The following is an 18,173-nucleotide window of genomic DNA, read 5'->3' on the forward strand; positions in this document are numbered from 1 at the left end:
TATGCTTAGTTTCCTGAGAAACTGCCAAGCTATCTTCCAAGTTTGCTATGATATTTCTCACTCCCGTCAGGAATGAATTAGAAATCCCCAGTGTCAGGTGATGTTCTGGGTTCTGGAGTCTGGGCCAATCTAACCAGAGGTGGCGGCTCATTATTTTCGTCCGCATTTCTATGTTGACATTTGGATGAAGCATCTTTTCATAAGATTATTTACGATCCGTATATCCTCCTTAGTGAGGTAAGTGCTAGATCTTCGGCAAATTTGTTTATAGGTTATTTGCATTCTTATTACTGAGTTTTAGGAATTCATTGTATATTTTACATAACAACGCCTTATTGTGTAAATATATTCTCACAGCCTGCTTTTTATTAACAATGCTTTTGTAGAAGAGAAATTATTAATTTTAATTAAATTCAGCTTATTATTTCTTTCATGGAGCATGGCTTTGAAGACTCTAAAACGTCATCAACAAGCCCAAGAAGTTTGGAAGCAATGTTTCTGCTTTGATCTTCTGAGCTATGGCGGAGAATTGGTATAATTTCTTCCCTAAATAAATGTTTGACAAAAGTCCCCAGTGGAGTCATCTGGGCCTGTTACTTTCTGTTTTGAAGAAACTTTCTGAAGGTTCATTAATTATTCACTGAATTTCTTTTAGTAATTTATTTAGTTAGATAAATATTCTTGTGTGAGTTTTATCACATTTTATCTTTCAAGGAATTTGTTCATTTCATTTAAGTTTTGTGAGCTCAGTGTTTATTATATATAATGCTATATATAATATATAATACATGATATATGACACATAATATATTATATATAATTATATGTTTTATGATATATAATTATAGGACATGTTATATATTGCATACATCATTATATAATATTACATGTTATACATAACATAATATACACAATTTTACATATGATACACCAAATATTATATCATACATAACATACAATCTGTAAAATAAATAAAATTAAAAAAATAACATAACATAGATAATATTTTAGACTATAAACATATAGTGTTTATATCATATATAATTATATATGTGATATATATTTCCATTTATATCACACATATATGTACATATATTATATATATGTTTATTATCCATTGTTTGTAGACTCTTAAATGATGTCTGCTCTTTGATTCATTAGAGTTTGTATCTTCTGTTTTTTTTATGTAGCCTACCTAAAGAATTATTTGTTTTAAAGATTTGTTTATTTATTCAAAAGCCAGAATGAAAGAGAGAGAGAGAGACTGGTTTACTCTCCAAATGGTCATAATGACTAGAGAAGGGTTGGTCTGAATATCCAGGAGCCAGGAGCTTATTCTGAATCTCCCAGGGGGACTCACAGGCACAAGCGCTTGGGCCTTCTTCTGCTGCTTTCCCAGGCGCGTTGGCAGGGAGTTGGACTGGAAATGGAGTAGCTGGGACTTGAACTGGAGCCCAGTGGAACGCCAGTACTGCAGGACTATCTCTGCTGAAGAGTTACTGATCTGGTGTTAAATTTCTGTCCTCTGAATTTGTTTTTTCTTTTTTATTGGAAAGGCAGATAAAAAGAGAGAAGGAGAGACAGAAAGTTCCTCTGTCTGGTGATTCACTCCCCAGTGGCTGCAATGCCCAGAGCTGAGCTGATCCACAGCCAGAACTTCCTCCAGGTCACCCGAGGCTTTGAGCTCTCCTCTACTGCTTTCCCAGGCCACAAGGAGGGAGCTGGATGGGAAGTGGGGCACCGGGATACAACCGGTGTCCCTGTGGGATCCTGGTGAGCAAGGTGGGGACTTTGAGCCACCAGGCTACCATGCTAGACCTGTTTTTTGGCTTTTTGTTTGTTTTAGTTCATTAACCAAGGATTAAAGAAAAACTAGTTCTGATTTTACTTGTCTGGTTTCTAAGACCAGTTTTTGGCTTTGTTGATTTTCTTTATTAATTTCTTGATTATCAATGATTTGTGCTCTAATCTTGATTCTTCTTTTTTTTCCTATTTATTTGGGAGTTAATTTGTTCTTTTTTTTCTAATTTACTACTGTGAGCAGCATAGATGATTTAGATTTTCTTTTTTTTTAATATGTCCATTTAATGCAAAAAGTTCCTTTTATGCACGGTTTTAATTTCAAAATTTTAATTAAATCTCAAAATTTTAATAAGTTATGCTATCATTGTTATTTAACTCAAATTATTTTAAAATTTCTCTTGAGATTTCTCTTTCAACTCATGTGTTCTTTAGAAGTATGTTGTTTTAATTTCTAAGAAATCAGGAATTTCCCAGCTATCTTCTTGTTATTGATTACAGTTTAAATCCATTGTGCTACACGAGCAAATATTGTATGATTTCTATTCCTGTAAATTTGTTAAGGTGTGGTTAATGACCCAGAATGTCATCTTTGATGTTGAATGCTCCATGTGAGCTTGAGAAGAATGTGCGTTCTGCTATTATTGGATGAAGTAATCTATAGATGTCCCCATTGTATCCAGTTGAGTGATGGTACTGTTGAGTTCAACTATGATTTGATTTTCTGCTTACTGGATTTGTGCATTTCTGATAGAAGGATGCTGAAGCCTCTAAATATAGCAGTGGATTTGTCTATTTCTCCTTGCAGTTCTATCAGTTTTTACCTTAAGCACTTGTATTTTGATACTATATTGCTAGTGCATGTTTTAAGGATTGCAATATCTTCCAGGAGACTTAACTCTTTTGCCATCATACAATTCCCCTCTTTACCCTTGAGAATATTTCTTGGTCTGCAATTTGTTCTGTCTCACATGCATCCAGCTGCTCTCACTCTTTTTGATTGGTGTTAGTACGATAAGGAGATCTGCTTGTTTGCACAGTAGAAGCATCTGTATGTTTAACATAAGTTTCTTGGACACAATTGGAATTGGGTCTATTTCTTGATCCATTCTGACAACATGTAATCTTTTAATTGGCATGAACTATTGAGACTCAGAGAAACTATTGGCACAGTTGCATGAAGATCTGTCTTCTTTATTTACTGTTTTCTATTTCTTTGTACTTATTCTTATGTTCCACTCTTTTTCTGCTTTTGGGGTTAAGTGACAATTCTAGTTTCTCTCCTTTATTAACATATTACTCATACTTTTAAAAACTTTTAAAGTAGTTGACCTAGAAACTGCAACCAACACATACATATCAATGTATATTTACATGTTGAAGTTCACTTTCAAAATAACATTCCAAAATTCCTTGGGTACAGTCTTTTTAATTCTTCCCTTATGCCCCTTATATCACTGCCATCATCCAGTTTGCATGAATATGAGCATAATAAGTATATATTCATAAGGACACTTCAAAATAATCATGAAAATCCTAAATATCCCGACCTAAAGAATGGAGCCAAAGCAGCTTTCCACAGAAGGGTTATCAAACCGTTATGTGGAGGATGATGCCTTTATTACTTAGGCAGTCACAACACTTTTAATAAGTACTATTCCAAATTATTTCTTTGATAAGAATATAACATCAATTCTAGAATCTGACAGATTTTATTAAAAGGGGGAGAGGTGGTGAGGAGTGGATAAAGACCGGTGTGATGTATAAACACTGAAACCAAACTCAGGCAACAAATTTTAAGGTTAAAGAACTATTAGTAAAGGGAGTCTATTCTATGAATCAAGGACTGTTCTACATAGAAGATATAATATTTTCTTCTAAGAATTTGAGAGGAGAGAAGGAGGGACAGAGTGTGGACAGGGGAGAGGAAGGGAGGGAGAGAGAAAGTGAGAGAGAAGTATCATTCATATGCTGGTTCACTCGTAAATGCCACAACAGCTGGGGTTGATCCTGGCTAAAGCCAGGAGCCCAGAACTTGATGCACACCTCCCTATGTGTGAGGAGGACTTCAAGTAAGCCTCCCCGAGTGTGTATTAGCAGGAAGCCAGAATTAAAAGTGGAATTGGGACTCAAACGCAGGTGCAGAAGCATGGGATGCAGGTGTTTTAAGGAACATGTCAGTTGTTATGCCAAATGCCCACCCCAAGGACAGGTATTTTACAAGGCATATTTTATCCAATCATGTCTTTTATGGCCATTGCTGCTCAGTACTTAAACAGACAAGCACTTTAGAGACTATAACTGGAGATGGCAAAATTCTATCATTTCTTCACTTACTATACAGATTCCTATGAAGAGAATTAGACTCTTCTATGAAAAGAACTAGATATTTAGTAAACTAACATCCTTAACAATTTCAAATCTACTGAAAAGTTGAAATTTAGTAAAAACTTTGATAATTCATCTAGACCCACTAGTTATTACCATTTTGTAACATTTATTACTTTCTCTATGCACACATGAGTATGTATCTAAGCAGCCTGCAAACATTATGATTCTCTAGACACTTCAGCACGTTTTTCTTAAAAATAGAATAATCTTTTGTAAAATCACCCAAAACATTTAAAATTTGAGCCAAATATTTTTACAACAGTGCTTGTATCCAGATTTGTCCAATTGCTTCCAAAATGTCCTTTATTGTGGTTATTTCTGATGTAGACTGCATCCTACGATGACATATCATATAAGAATATCATGTCTGTTTGAATTCATTTGTTTCATAGTGTCTCCTGTTTGGTCTTTTCCCCCTCTGTGGCACATATATATATATTTTTAAATTATTTATTATTTCTAATTCAGTAATTACATTGTATTATGTGACACAGTTTCATAGGTACTTGGGTTCTTCCCACCCCTCCCCAAACCCTCCCACCATGGTGGATTCCTCCACCTTGTTGCATAACCACAGCTCAAGTTCAGTTGAGATTCCCCCATTGCAAGCATATACCAAACATAGAGTCCAGCATCTTATTGTCCAGTCAAGTTCAACGGCTTCTTAGGTATACCCTCTCTGGTCTGAAGACAGAGCCAGCAGAGTATCAATGTGGCACATATATTTTTAAAACAGCAGAGACAATTGCTTTAGAGAAGATTTCATAATCTGAATTTGCTTCATTGCCGGGGTCCATGTGGTGGATGTGGGAAACAGGAAGATGTGAAAAGCATTGCTTCCTTGTGGCAGGGCCGCGGGGAGCTCCCCGCTGTGCAGCAGGGCTCCGGCGGAATGTTGCTTTGACCACCTGAATGCAGCCCACTTCCCATTGCATGGACACTGGACTATCCCACTGAGATTTCTGTGGTTTATTTAGGCATTGTCTGCCTCTGCGGAGTTAACAGTTAACGTATGGTATCTGTGCGAGCTTGGAAGCTGATGTTGCTGATATTGCTTTTAGCAATAAGGTTTCTCACTATTGCTGCCATGGCTGCCCCCTTTGATCCCTAGGCTAATCAAAGGCATAGCAGTTACCTTTGTTTAGAATCCTCTTCCATTGACCTTATGCTAATCAAGGGTGCTAGCCTCCAGGTATAGGGGAAACCCATTCTTTCCCTCTTTCTTTGATCTTTGGGTCCTGCCTCCTGTGTTGCATTTCCTCCCTTGGCTAATTCCAAACTGGTTGTGGAGTGAGGATTGTAGTAGGAATGTGTTACTGATTGATAGGCGCCAGCATGGATAACATCCTGCCTTAGGTGAAACAAACAGCAGAGTTGGCCTTGGTAACACCCACTTGACCATGACGGGGAAAGTCTGAGCCAGAGTTTGACTGATTCTGTATAAATAAAGCGGGATGGCTTTATTGCATAGTCCACAATCATCATGGAATCCTAGTGGTCCGTCTCTTTTTCTCTCTTTGCGCCGACTCCACGCACACTTCGCAAGTTCCGAACCTCGGCCGGAGCTGGACTCTGGAACTTCATAATTTTTTTGTGAATACATTCAGGTTAAATATTTCCATGAGTTTAATATGCAGGCCATGCAATGTAATTCCAACAGCTTTACATGCATCCACATAATGGGGTGGGTATTGAGGTTAATGGTCTAAGTTGCCAATTGGAACACCCTCTTTCCATGTTAGGGCACCTGGTTGGAGTTCTGGTGGCTCCACTTGCAACAGCTTCTTGTTAAAGTGGGAGAGCTGGAGTACTTGCCTCCCTGACACCAATGGTGGTGGCCAAAACCTAGGCTCCTGGTTTTGGCTTGGTCCAGCTCTGGCTATTGTAGCCATTTGAAAAACTGAACCTGTGGATGGAAGATCTCTGACCTTTTGCCTTAAAAAAAAAGTAAATGAAAATCATTTAAAATGTTACAGTCTGACAATGTCATCATAGAAGATGCTACATTACATCATCAGCTTCAAGCGGTAAGTCGTTTTTTTTTTAATTGAGAGAGAAGGAAAGTTAATTTTATGAACCTGATATTATTTAGCTCATTAACAACACACGGAGAAAAACTTGAAGTGACTTATCATGATCATAAAATAGATTTAAAATCTAGCCTATAGGGCCCGGCGGCATGGTCTAGCAGTTAAATTCCTTGCCTTGCCCTGAACGCCCTGGGATCCCATATGGGTGCCGGTTCTAATCCCGGCAGCTCCGCTTCCCATCCAGCTCTCTGCTTGTGCCCTGGGAAAGCAGTCGAGGACGGCCCAAAGCTTTGGGACCCTGCACCCATGTGGGAAACCTGGAAGAGGTTCCTGGTTCCCGGCTTCGGATTGGCACAGCACCGGCCGTTGTGGTCACTTGGGGAGTGAACCATTGGACGGAAGATCTTCCTCTCTGTTTCTCCTGCTGTCTGTATATCTGACTTTTCAATAAAAATAAATAAATCTTTAAAAAAATGTTGGATTGCATAAAAAAAATCTAGCCTATAAAGAAAGGCTATTCCATAATTTTTCAAACAACATTAATCCACACAGAACATACCCTGCTCTGTTTTGCCCAAACCATCATGAAATTCACTCAGGTCTTTTCCTGGCAAAAATGCCTCAGTTGAACTTCTTGTTCTTTGCTCTCCATTAAATATATGCTAGTAATGTGAATGTTTATGGTCTTTTTTCTGAAGTATAAGTTTCATGATTATTTGGAGTTCTCAACGTAACAAGGAAAATGCAAAATTTTACTTACACAGTTACAGGACACACACACACACACACACACAAACACACACTCCAGCCTTCAGAATACTTGTTTCTCCTTTACTTCTCAATATTCAAAACTAAAATTCTTTCCTTCACTCTGTATATGTTTCAAATAACTTTTGTTATGACTAGGAAGAAAGACCAGTTTTGTGTATATTGCAGCTCGTACAGTGAAAAGACACCCTGACGTTGCATGGAGCCTTGGAAAATGGTCCTGTGCTTGCATTACTTTGACATTTGAAGACTGTTCCCTGGCTCCGTCACTAATCACGTCACTTTGGATGGAAGTTTATTTGGCTTTCCAATTTGGCCCTGCTTTTTCTTTGCTTGCTTTTCCTTACTCATCTTTCTCTTTTCAGGCCTTGCTTGAACACTCGGTGTGTGTATGTGTGGTGGTGCGGGGTGCTTTACGAACTGTTTTCCAACTGAATTACCCCTCGAGAATATTCTGAATTCATAATAATTTCATATATTTGATAACATTAGGCTGCACCCAATTCTGTCACCAGGAGACTGGTTCCTAACTGCCCTTAGTAATACAAAGCAATTATTAGTTAGCGTAATAAATCTGAACAGGATAATATAACCAGATTTTTGTTTGTAGCTAACCTCATTTGACTTCTTTTGTGACGCAGGAAGCAGGTGACTGCAAGGATGGCTGAATGCTCCCAAGACAGAACATCAGGCCAGACCCTTCCCAGGCCCTTCTGACCTCTCCTTCACTTGTTCCCTGTAGTCCACATCATTCCATTTTAAGTCTCTCTCTCTCTCTCTCTCTCTCTCTCTCTCTCTCTCTCTCTCTCTCTCTCTTTTGCAAGTCTATAGCCTAGCATTTGAAATTACAAGAAAAATTATTTTTTGTTGAAGAGTAGCAGAACGACCTTTTCAAACTGAGTGTATGATTTGGCTCCGAGGACTGTTGTTCATGCCTCATCACACTTTTCAACATGGCAGTGGGGAAAGGAAATGTAGCAGGAAATGAGTTGGGCCAAAATTATCGTGTGGGGCAGCCTGGGGAGGCCAGAGTAGCAGCTCTGCGGGACTCAGCACCAGCATCAGCAGTTTTGGCTGTCTGACAGGAGCTCAGCAGGGGACTTTAGGCTTAACCAGGTTGAAGGCCTTGAACATGGACCTTGCTGATGTGAGAGACCCGGCAACCCAGCAGGCAGGCCATCCACAGCCTGAGGCTCCGGACGTCCCCAGACCATTCACTTTCCAGCAGCCACAGCCTGAGATCCCGCAGGCTGGCTCCCAGCCCCTCCCCCGGCAGCCATTGTGGTGGTCTAGAGCTCCATAGAAGCCCGGGTGTTTGCACAGCTGCTGTGCCCGGGACTTCCAGCCCAACGTGAAGTTTTAACCAATGCAAAAGCTTGGTTCTCTGCTGACGCGGGAGGAGAACCGACAGCTCCTTTCTGTTTCCTGGCTTTGTTCACATGCTCGCTCACATGTACTTTCTTGACTTTGTCTTTCAAAGATAAATGCTGACCATCCTTTAAGTAATGCTTCTGAAAAGAGCCCTAGATCTTTAAAAGTACTGTATTCTTAGCAGTTCCTCAAACCTTAGAAAATGTCACAATGCATTATAAAAATAAGTCATCATTGTTTTCTGCTTTGTGCCTGTTCACTACTGTCTTCATAATGTTTCCATTTTGGTCAAAGTCACTATTTACAAAGAAAAAAAAAGGCTTGGTTTTTGGTTTGGAATAAGTCTAATGTTAATAAAAAATGGGGAGACGAACACAGTCCTTCCACTATTTTGAAGTTTGATGCTCTTTGTAGAAAGGATAAACCAACACTGACATATCCACACTGTCACAAAGAAGATGACGCAAAACAAAGATCATCCCTATCAATCCTTGCCCTTTTTTTATTTAAAAGAATCACATATATATAAGAAATAAACCCTCAATAAAATTAAAAGTTTTTTATGTTTTATCAACAGTTTACCCACTACACTTGAAAAAAAAAATCACCAAGATATGATTTAAAAAGAGGCACCAAACCTGTGACATAAAGAGAAGACGCTTTGTCCAGTGTCCTTGTGCACCAGAGAACAGGCACAACGAAAGTTTCAGCAGGTGTTATGGGGCTAGATTTCTATGTAGATAGATAGTTTACCTTGCAGTCCAGGATGAAGTGGTCCAGGGAGAGCCCACACTTACTGCCATTCTACTAGAATGGCGGAAGTACTTATTTTCATCTCTCACTGGACATTACATGAAGGGAGAGCCTTGAAGGTAACCATGCTGTATGGTACTAATAAATCCAGTTTGTTCACGCGCATGGAGTTAAGCCCTCAAATAATCTTTTCAGTAACCCCTGAAGTAAGCTTGTGGTTATAATGATTCACAAGGCACTCATTCATTCATTTATTAAACCCACCAAAATTGTTTTTGAGTACCTGAGTTAGGCTAGAGATACCACACTAAATAGAAGAAACCAAAATCCAAGCCTTTGGAAATCAGAGAGAGGAATGGAGAGTCTTGTGCTGGTTACTTAAGAGGTAGAACTCAAGGAACATCAGGGCGTTTGACAACAGTATTTGACAGGAATTCTTTGCAGAGCCCCACAGAACATAGATCTGTGGGAACACACATCGGTGAACTCCATGTCTGGAGAGCCTCACAGCGAGAGGAAGTGGATGTGGGAATGCCAGTGAGGCTGAGGTCTTCAATTTAATTCTGTCCAAACTAAGATTATTACCCTGGAACAGATAAGTTGCAGCATGGCTGAATTCAGATGCCCCTGTAAATAATCTCCCACGGCTCCCTCTTTCTACTGTGTTATTATTACCAAACTTGAGTTACCATTCAGGAGCTCGTGTTACACCAGAGCATCGTTAATAGAGCCAAACCCAAGGTTTGCAGACACATGAGACAGAGGAATGTGTGAAGCCCACCCCAGTCTCCTGGAGCTAAATAAACCCACAGCTGAGCTCAGCTTTGCAAAAACGCAGCAAGTAGAGCAGGCAGCCCAGATGGGGCGTGGGCCAAACACACATCCCAGACCTCTGAGGTAACCAGCCATCATTCACCAGCCGAGAGAGGCGTTGGGTAAACAGGGCAACAAGCAGGCCTTCAGAAGCAATCCTGAGTGGCAGGGTCCGCCACCAAAGAACTGCATCTCTAACTGAAGCTCCAGTGTGATCAACTGACTGAAAAAAAAATGCAGTTCCCATGATGGCCCACTGTCAGAACACCAGACTACTTCAAAAAGTTCATGAAAAAATGGAATAGAAAGTGATTTATTGGTGCAAAATTTCGAGAACCATGCATATGAGAGGATCCTCCAAGTATTCCTAGGAAATGCAAATCATGAAGAAACTGCACATAGATGTCAAATTTGGTGTTGGTACCACTTTTGATTCCACTTTGCATGAATTTTTTGAAGTCTCTTTGTTCAGTTAAACAACAGGCTCTTGTTTTCACCAAGATCAGTTGTTCGTGGTCTCTGAAACTGGACTTCACCTTGGTGCCTGAGAGGCCACAGGGGGGCTAATGGAGTGAGTTCCTCAGCGACAGTGAGAACCTGACAAGTGCAAATCCAAATGAGTTAACATTTCTAAAGTTTTCTAGAGCCTCTAATCATGCATGCTGGCCAGCTGGTTGACAGTGGCTTAATACTTTGTTTTCTCCCAAATTCCCAGGTTGAAGCCCTCATAGCAATGTGGCTGCATTTGGGTTCTTAAAGGAGGCAAGTAAGGTTACATGAAGTCAGAATGTTTGGGGGGGGTCTAACCCAACAGGACCATTGTCCCTCTAAGAAGAAAAAGAAGCATCAGGTGCACACAGATAGCCATAGGGGAGGACCGTGTGAGGAAACAAAATGAAGGTGTTATCTGCAAGCCAGGAAGAGAGACGACACCGGCAACCAACCCTGCCGCCACCTTGAACTTGGGCTGACAGCCTCCAGAACCCTGACAAAATATCTTCTGCTGTTGCTTGTGATAACCAACATATGGTATTTGGTTATGGCAGACCTAGCTGGCTAATACAATGGCAAAGGTTAGAAATGAAATTAAGGTTGCTAATCAGCTGACCTTGCGACATGGAACATTATCTTGGGTCATTGGAGTCACAGATGTCCTTAAGCATGGAAGAGGGGGACAAAACAGAGGATCCTAAGAGGGCGGTATGTAAAGGACCAGGTCTGCCGCTGCTCGATTTGAAGTTGAACAAATGGACCATGGAACCAAGAAAATGGGCGGCTTCCACAGGTTATCACTTCAGTACCTGCAAATATCTAATACAAACATAGCAACCTAAGAGTACCTGTACAAGTCAACTGAATTAATATTTCTTAAGCCCACTGGACCATAAAAGCCTGCTTGCTGGCTACCTGGCTGGCAGTGGTTCAACACTGTTTGTCCTTTGCTTCCAGACAATGTAATTGTGACAGCAATCAAGCGGACTCAGAGATGGAAGGGACCTCAATACGTGGAGCACTTTGAAAACTCCAACAAATGACTTCACCTTATAATTTTCTCTAAAGGCCACCTACATTTCAGGATTACTTGGGGGGCACTCACTGATTTGTCAACCATTTGGTTTAGAAGAGGATTTGTTCTTATCCAGGGCCAAAAATCTGCTTTTCTTTTTCATGAGCCTAGTTAATCTAAGTTAGTTTATTTAAGCTGAGCCTTTGAAGAGCTATCAAGAAGCACTCAAAAGATCCAGGCTTGTGGCACAGCTAGTTCAGCTGCCACTTGCAACAGCAGCATTTCTTCACAGAGTCTGGCGATCCAGCTTCCCACCTAGCTTGCTGCTAACACTCCTGGAAAGGCAGTGGCAGATGGCTCAGGTACTTGGCCGCCTGACCCATGCAGCAATCCCAGGTGCAGTTTTCGGCTGCTGGCTTCAGCCTGGCCCAGATGTGGCTGTTGTGATCATGTGAGAGTGAATCAGAAGGTGAAAGGCTCTCTCTCTCTCTCTCTCTCTCTCTCTAAAGCAAATAAAACTTTTAAGAAAGAAAAATTTGAAACGTGCTCGTACAGGATAGACTTCAATAGGTGAGGCTAACTGTCTTGAAACTCCACATTATCCTGCTGCTGGTGAATGTTTTAAAATAATCCAGGCACTTCACACAAATGTTCCTTCTGAGAGGCGACTTTCTCCACGTTGTGGCCGTTTGATTAGGACCTTTCAATATGCAATTCCTAGCATGGAGCAGTCTCCAGAAGTTGTCTGCACAGTGCAGAAATGAACAGGCTCTGGTCTCCCTCATTCAGCCCCGGGATCATCTTAGCCCCCCAGAGAGGAAAGCAGCCTATAAATTGACATTTAGCTTGGACTCATACATTTTAAAAAGCATGTTAAATTGGGCTTTCCCAATCCTACACTTGTACCATTGATTATTTGGGTCCAAGAACACAAAATTCTTTTATCCCTTTTCAATATTATTGTATTCATATTTTATTTTCTTTCAGTCTAATGAACTCATTTACAATTGCAATTTTGTCATGTAAGGGATCAAGAGTTTCCTCTCAATTAGATTCAACAGACATCTATTGAACAAACTGGTGGACTGAGGCATCTACAATATTAATGGCGTGCGTTTCTAAGTAGTTATGAATTTAATGAACATGGCAGGATTAAACTTGGAGTGCTTTCTACAAAATATGTGCAGTTCTTAATGTAAACCTTTTGGGTATTGTCAGATTTGAATTAGTCTAACCATACAACCATATTCAGTTTCTATTTCTTCACCTTGTTCCTTGTAGTGCAACTTTGCCCAACGCCTATGGGAAATCCAGGAGTGCTATATTGCTATATTTGATATATAGTGTCGGATGTTTTAAAAAGGAAATGAGTTTGGATTTGGTACTTGCATGGCTCATAGCACCTAGTCTCCTTGTCACATATTAGGCCAGACACATCTTGCCTCACTCCCACTCTATTTCATCCTGTGACAGATTTTTTTAAACAAATAGAATAGTAGCCAAAGAGGCCTGCAAATATTGGAGACTAAAATCTGATTTGGCTAAGAAGTCCATGTTTCCTTTCGGAGAAGACAAGGCTGATAACAGAAGTAAAATGGCTGACGGGAATTTCTAAGTGAGAGTTCTGGAAAGCGGAGTGGAGAAGCAGGCGGCCGTGGAGTTTGATTTTTCAGGCAAACTCTGAGGGCCTAGCCGGAAACACTGCAGAGGGCACTGCATGCATGCAGGGTCTTGGATGGGGTTGTCTTAGCAACAGGCAGGCCCTTTCCCTGCCTGGCTCAGCCAGACAGGGATGTGAAAGCAGCTTGGAGGAATGTGCTGAACTTTGCAGGAGGTTGGTTTCCAAGCTCTTGGGATAGTTCAATTACAATTTCCCCAATGCATGTGATATTTTGATTCCTAAACCTTACGATTCAAAGAAATTGGCTTGTGCAATGCTTTGACAAAAAAGGGACCTTAATGACATTACCAGGCTATACAAAAGCTCAAGTTCTTTCTCCAGCTCTCTGCAGCCTGTCCTACCCTAAGGGACAGCCCTCACTGGGCTCTGGCTGGCCAACTGCAGTGGAAGAGTGACTGATTTCTCTGTCCTCTACCCACCTGCCACTCAGTTCCTTTTCTTCTAGCTGACAGAGAGACTTTTCTAAAGCCTTGATCTGTTCCTCATTTGAAATATTTTGATGTCTCCCATTGCCTTTAGGATACGAGCTAACCCTAAGGTCTTCAAAGATGCAGCTCATACTGGCAATGGGTACCCCCTTCTTCAATCCTCCTACACTTCAGTGCAACGGGTATTGCTTGTTTCCCTCATGCTCCCTCTTGCCTCCTTTACCTGCTGCTCTTCTCTGTTGGAGATGACTTCTCTCTATCCTTTGTCTTTTACGTTATATCCTTGCGTAGGGACCATGCTAACGTTCTCTGTAACATTCCAATTTTAGCATATGTGCTGCTGAAGTGAGCACTATCCTTTTGTCTTTTAAATTTCAGCAGAATCATCCCAAAAGCCTTCCCAATCTCTTTTTCCCCATACATTGGAAGGTAGTTCTTACATATGATATTATTTTAGTAATAGTAACGCATGCAAAACATAAAGAAAGCCCCTATTAGAATGCTGGTGTGTTTTATAGGATCCACACATTTTCTATTCATCATAACAATGTATGCTCATTAAGTTAAATTACAAGAGGGCATAGTTTGGGACTAAGCTTTTGCACTGAGCTCCAATAGTTCAGACTAAAAATAAAAATGTGTCACTCATGCTAAAGTTCCATGTCTCCAATCTGCAACAAATTTATTAGCAGACCCCAACTTTAATCCACATAATAATGATGACCCTCTGCTTTAATCCTTACCAAAGATGGGTAACCTGACATTGGCCAGTTATTTTTTCATTATTCTATGTCCTTGTCCCTGCCTGACAATGATTTGAAGTGACTAATTAGCTTTTTGGGGGGCTCTTTCCTGTCTATAAAACCAACCTCTTCTATTCAGCCCATCAGGATAGCTATTCTATCCAATGGGATGAAGTATTGCCTGATTCTAGAATTGTGAAGAAAACCAATGGACCAATGGAAACCTGTAAATTTGCTGAACTGTTGTCATTTGGGATGCCAGGTGACTCCGTGCTAATTGGCTTGGTTCATTGGCTAGTCTGATGGACTGCTCCCCTAGACAGCAGCACTGTCCTCATCTTGCCATGTGCTGCACTCACCCTCTATGGATGTTACAAATAGTGGGGGCTCCACTGTCTTCTCCAGCCTCAACCCCACCATTTCAAGCCCAGCTTGAACGTGCTTTTTCCATAAAGTCCTTCCATAATCCAACTCAGTGATCATCATTGTTGGTCTTAGTACAGCCAAACTTTAGCTCAGGGAAGCTGAGGGTGAGCGTTTGTTTCTTCTAATGCATTCACTCCAAGAAAACTCTTAGGGAAAGAGTCTCTTACAGCCCTTTGCCTAAAACGTTTGATTCAGATAAAACTGGATTAACAAAAATAGCACTTATACTTAGGAGCCTTATGCTATTTTAGTTATCAGTTTAGTCTCTGGGGAGCTAGTGCAGCATGAAAGTACTTTTGTGTTCCACCAGCTCATTGTAGGGCAACCTCGGGGCCCCAGGGCACTGCCCATGCTACTTGCTGCACGGTGCTCACCCTGACTTCCTGCACTATTCTCCAATACACCAGGTGTTAGCTGGGCCCAAGTTGACAGTGGAGTTTGCCCCCATCTTCTGGCCTGACAAAGGGCACTTCTTAATTCATTGATGCAAACTGCAATCATCCCACCCCCTTGACAGTGGCCAGCAAAGAAAGAAGAGCAGCAAGAGAAGCAGCAGTAGAATTCCTTTCTTTGGACATTGTCAGGTCTGTCTGGTATTCCTGGGACTGTGGCCTCCACGGCCACAAGGGGGTTAGTGCCAGGGTGGAACAGACAGATGAGAAGCAGGTAGGAGGATGAGGAGCATCGTTGAACAGCCCTACACCTCAGTACAAGGAGCTGCCTGATCTCACAACCTCCTGGGAAGTCAGAGAAAAGAATTTCTTTGTTTTTAGCCCATTAGCATATGGATTTTTTATTATGTGCAGCCATGTGTTTCTTAACTAGAACATATAGGTCTTCTAAAAAATCTGACCATCCACAGGCCCTCTCCCAGAGTAATTCCAGAACAAGGGAAAATGAATGCAGGAAGAGGCAATCAGCGGTAAGTGCACCAGTGAGCTAGGAAGTGAGTAAAACTCAGTGCCAAACATAAGCGTGAATAAGAAACATGTTGATGCGCAATTAGCTATGATATGCTGTAGAATCAAATAAGGGTTCAAACAGATTTGGAAAATGTGCTATAGGGAACACGGGAATTACATTGGGATTTAGAGAAGGCTTCATAGATGTAATAGGGAACTTTATGTGTCAAAGTGACTGGGCCAGGGGATGCCAAGTTATCTGCCTACACAGTATTTCTGGATGTTTCTAGGAGCAACTACATATGAATCAGTAGACTGGGTAAAGATGTCCTCACCCAATGCAGGTGAGCATCATCCAATTTGATTTGTTTCATTGAACTGTGGGCCTGAATAGAGCAAAAATTTGGAACAAAGGCAACTCTTTCCACCTGACCATTTGAGTTTGGACGTCAGTCCTTTCTTGCCCTTGGACTGGGACTTCACACTCCCTGCCCTCCTCATTTCAAGTCTTCAAATTCACACTGGAACTCACACCATCCAATCTCCCGTGTGACAGATTGTGGACTTAGACTATTTGTACAACGTGGACCATTCATTCTCTGGAGCCTCAGGACTTTGAACTTGAATAGAACCACAGCACCTGCTTACTAGCTTGAAGTTGAAATTTCTCGGCCTCTGTGATTATGTGGGACAATTTATTTTCATCTGTGAGTGAATGAATGTGTGTGTGTGTGTGTGTGTGTGTGTGTGTTGGGGGGGTGTTGCATAATCTCCTACTGGTTTTATTTCTTGGGAGAACTCTGACTTCTAACACGATGGGAGAGGCAGCGTTCAAGGGAGGCCGTGAAAGTGCCAGGATCTGGGATTGGGAAGGGGCTGACGGCTCGGGACGGCCCGCATGGGAAGCTGGATCCTGAGTGAGTGGTGAACAGACACTAGCTGCTCTTCTGAGCGTGCTTCTGAGCTGAATGGGAAAGACCTTTGTATCTGTGAGGCCGAGTGCAGGATACATGCATCTCCTTATGTGGCAGAGTTGGTTTTTGTACGACCAAGAAAAATAACAATGCTGTAGAGGTTAGAGGAAGGGCACCTCAAATCATCCGAAGGGCAGAGGCAAGACTGGGGCCATGATGATAGACTAGAAAATGAGGGGTTTTCCAACTGCACTGACAAAGGGAAAGGCAGGGAGGCCTTTTGAGAGACATGCCAAATCTCAAAACCGTGTGGAAAGGGGAAATAGGAATTAGAGGAATTAGCTCGCTAAAGAGATTTTTATTTAATGGGGTGAGTAAATGGGCGACTGAAAAATGTACTGAATTAAGAGTAAGAAAAAAAAAAAAAAAAGCAAACGAGCAAACAAAAGCCCTGGATTAATTTCCTCACTTGTGTGTAATCAGTTGTGTAATAATAACTGATAGGCAAATCAGCAAATCTCCCTGTGCCTCAGTTACCTTCCTGATAAAATGTCACATCCCCGACCTACCTCACACGGCCATCCTGAAGGTCAGAACAGAAACAGCGAGTGACAGACAACGGAAGGGAAAGGTTAGTTCTAAAGAAACATAAAAGGAATCCATTCTCCTAGAATTGTTTTAAAGCTTTATTTTTATTGGAAAGGCAGATTCACAGAGATAGAGAGATAGAGGAAGCAGAATTCGTTAAAATTAAATTGTATTTTATATTTATGTGGAAAGTAGGCATACAAAGATACAGAGACTGAACGATTGAGAGAGAGCAAGCGAGAGCAAGAGTGCATCTTCTGTGACCAGTTCACTGCTCAAAGTCATGTCATAGTTGGCGGGGGGTGGGGCTTGGTCCAGGCTGATGCCAGGAGCCTGCAGCTTAACACAAGTCTCCCAGTTGGGTTGCAGTGCCCCAAGCACCTGCTGCTTCCCAGGGTGTCCGTCAGCAGGAAGTTGGAACCAGAAGCAGATCTGGTACTCCAAATAGGCACTCTGGTAATGGGATGCAAGCATTTCAAGCCCTGACAAATCGTTTTTTTTTTTTTTTTAATGTGCTGAGATTGGTCACTCGGGAGAGTGACTGGGAGGCTGAGGAGTGAGAGGGTACAAACTTCAGGTGACAGGCACAGCATGCAGGAAGCCACCGCACTGCGTCCAGGCCAGCTTGCATGAGAGCAGGATGCTTGCAGGTGCGACGGAGGCACAGAGAGGGATGTTTTAGTAGTTAGGGGAATTAGGCTAAGACTTGCGGGTTTGGTTGGAAGGCTGCAATTAAGGCTGAATTTCAAAAGAAAAACTGAGACATAAGGAGGAGCTTGACCCTTTTTTGAGGCAATAATGACGTAATTCACACGTTCAGCTCTTGAACGCCTCAGAGACCCTGCTTATGTCCTTTCATGCTAAGAAGCACGGCACAGGTGGTGCGCAGAGCATCTCCAGAGGGAAGCAGAGGCGTGACCGAGGGCGCAAGGCATGGGCTTGGACAGAAAAGAAGCCACCCCTAGGGAGCCTCCTGATTCACCCTGGGTCAGTCTCTTTCCAGCTCCCTCCATGGCAAAGAGGTCGGCTGAGACATTTGAGAATTCCTAGAGGCACTG

At 41.6% G+C, this 18,173-nt stretch overlaps 1 long non-coding RNA gene and 1 other non-coding gene across 2 annotated transcripts in view; both read right to left on the reverse strand.

The window, feature by feature from the left end:
- LOC131482796 (uncharacterized) overlaps nt 1-18,173 on the reverse strand; it is a 183,931-nt gene that overhangs the window by 27,137 nt on the left and 138,621 nt on the right. The gene's annotated exons all lie outside the window — the stretch shown is intronic.
- LOC118758201 (U6 spliceosomal RNA) lies at nt 13,788-13,895 on the reverse strand. Its single transcript, XR_004995589.2, has one exon. It is a non-coding gene; the product is annotated as a U6 spliceosomal RNA (small nuclear RNA).

The sequence above is a fragment of the Ochotona princeps genome, chromosome 20, assembly GCF_030435755.1.
Source record: "Ochotona princeps isolate mOchPri1 chromosome 20, mOchPri1.hap1, whole genome shotgun sequence".
Classification (NCBI taxonomy): Eukaryota; Metazoa; Chordata; class Mammalia; order Lagomorpha; family Ochotonidae; genus Ochotona; species Ochotona princeps.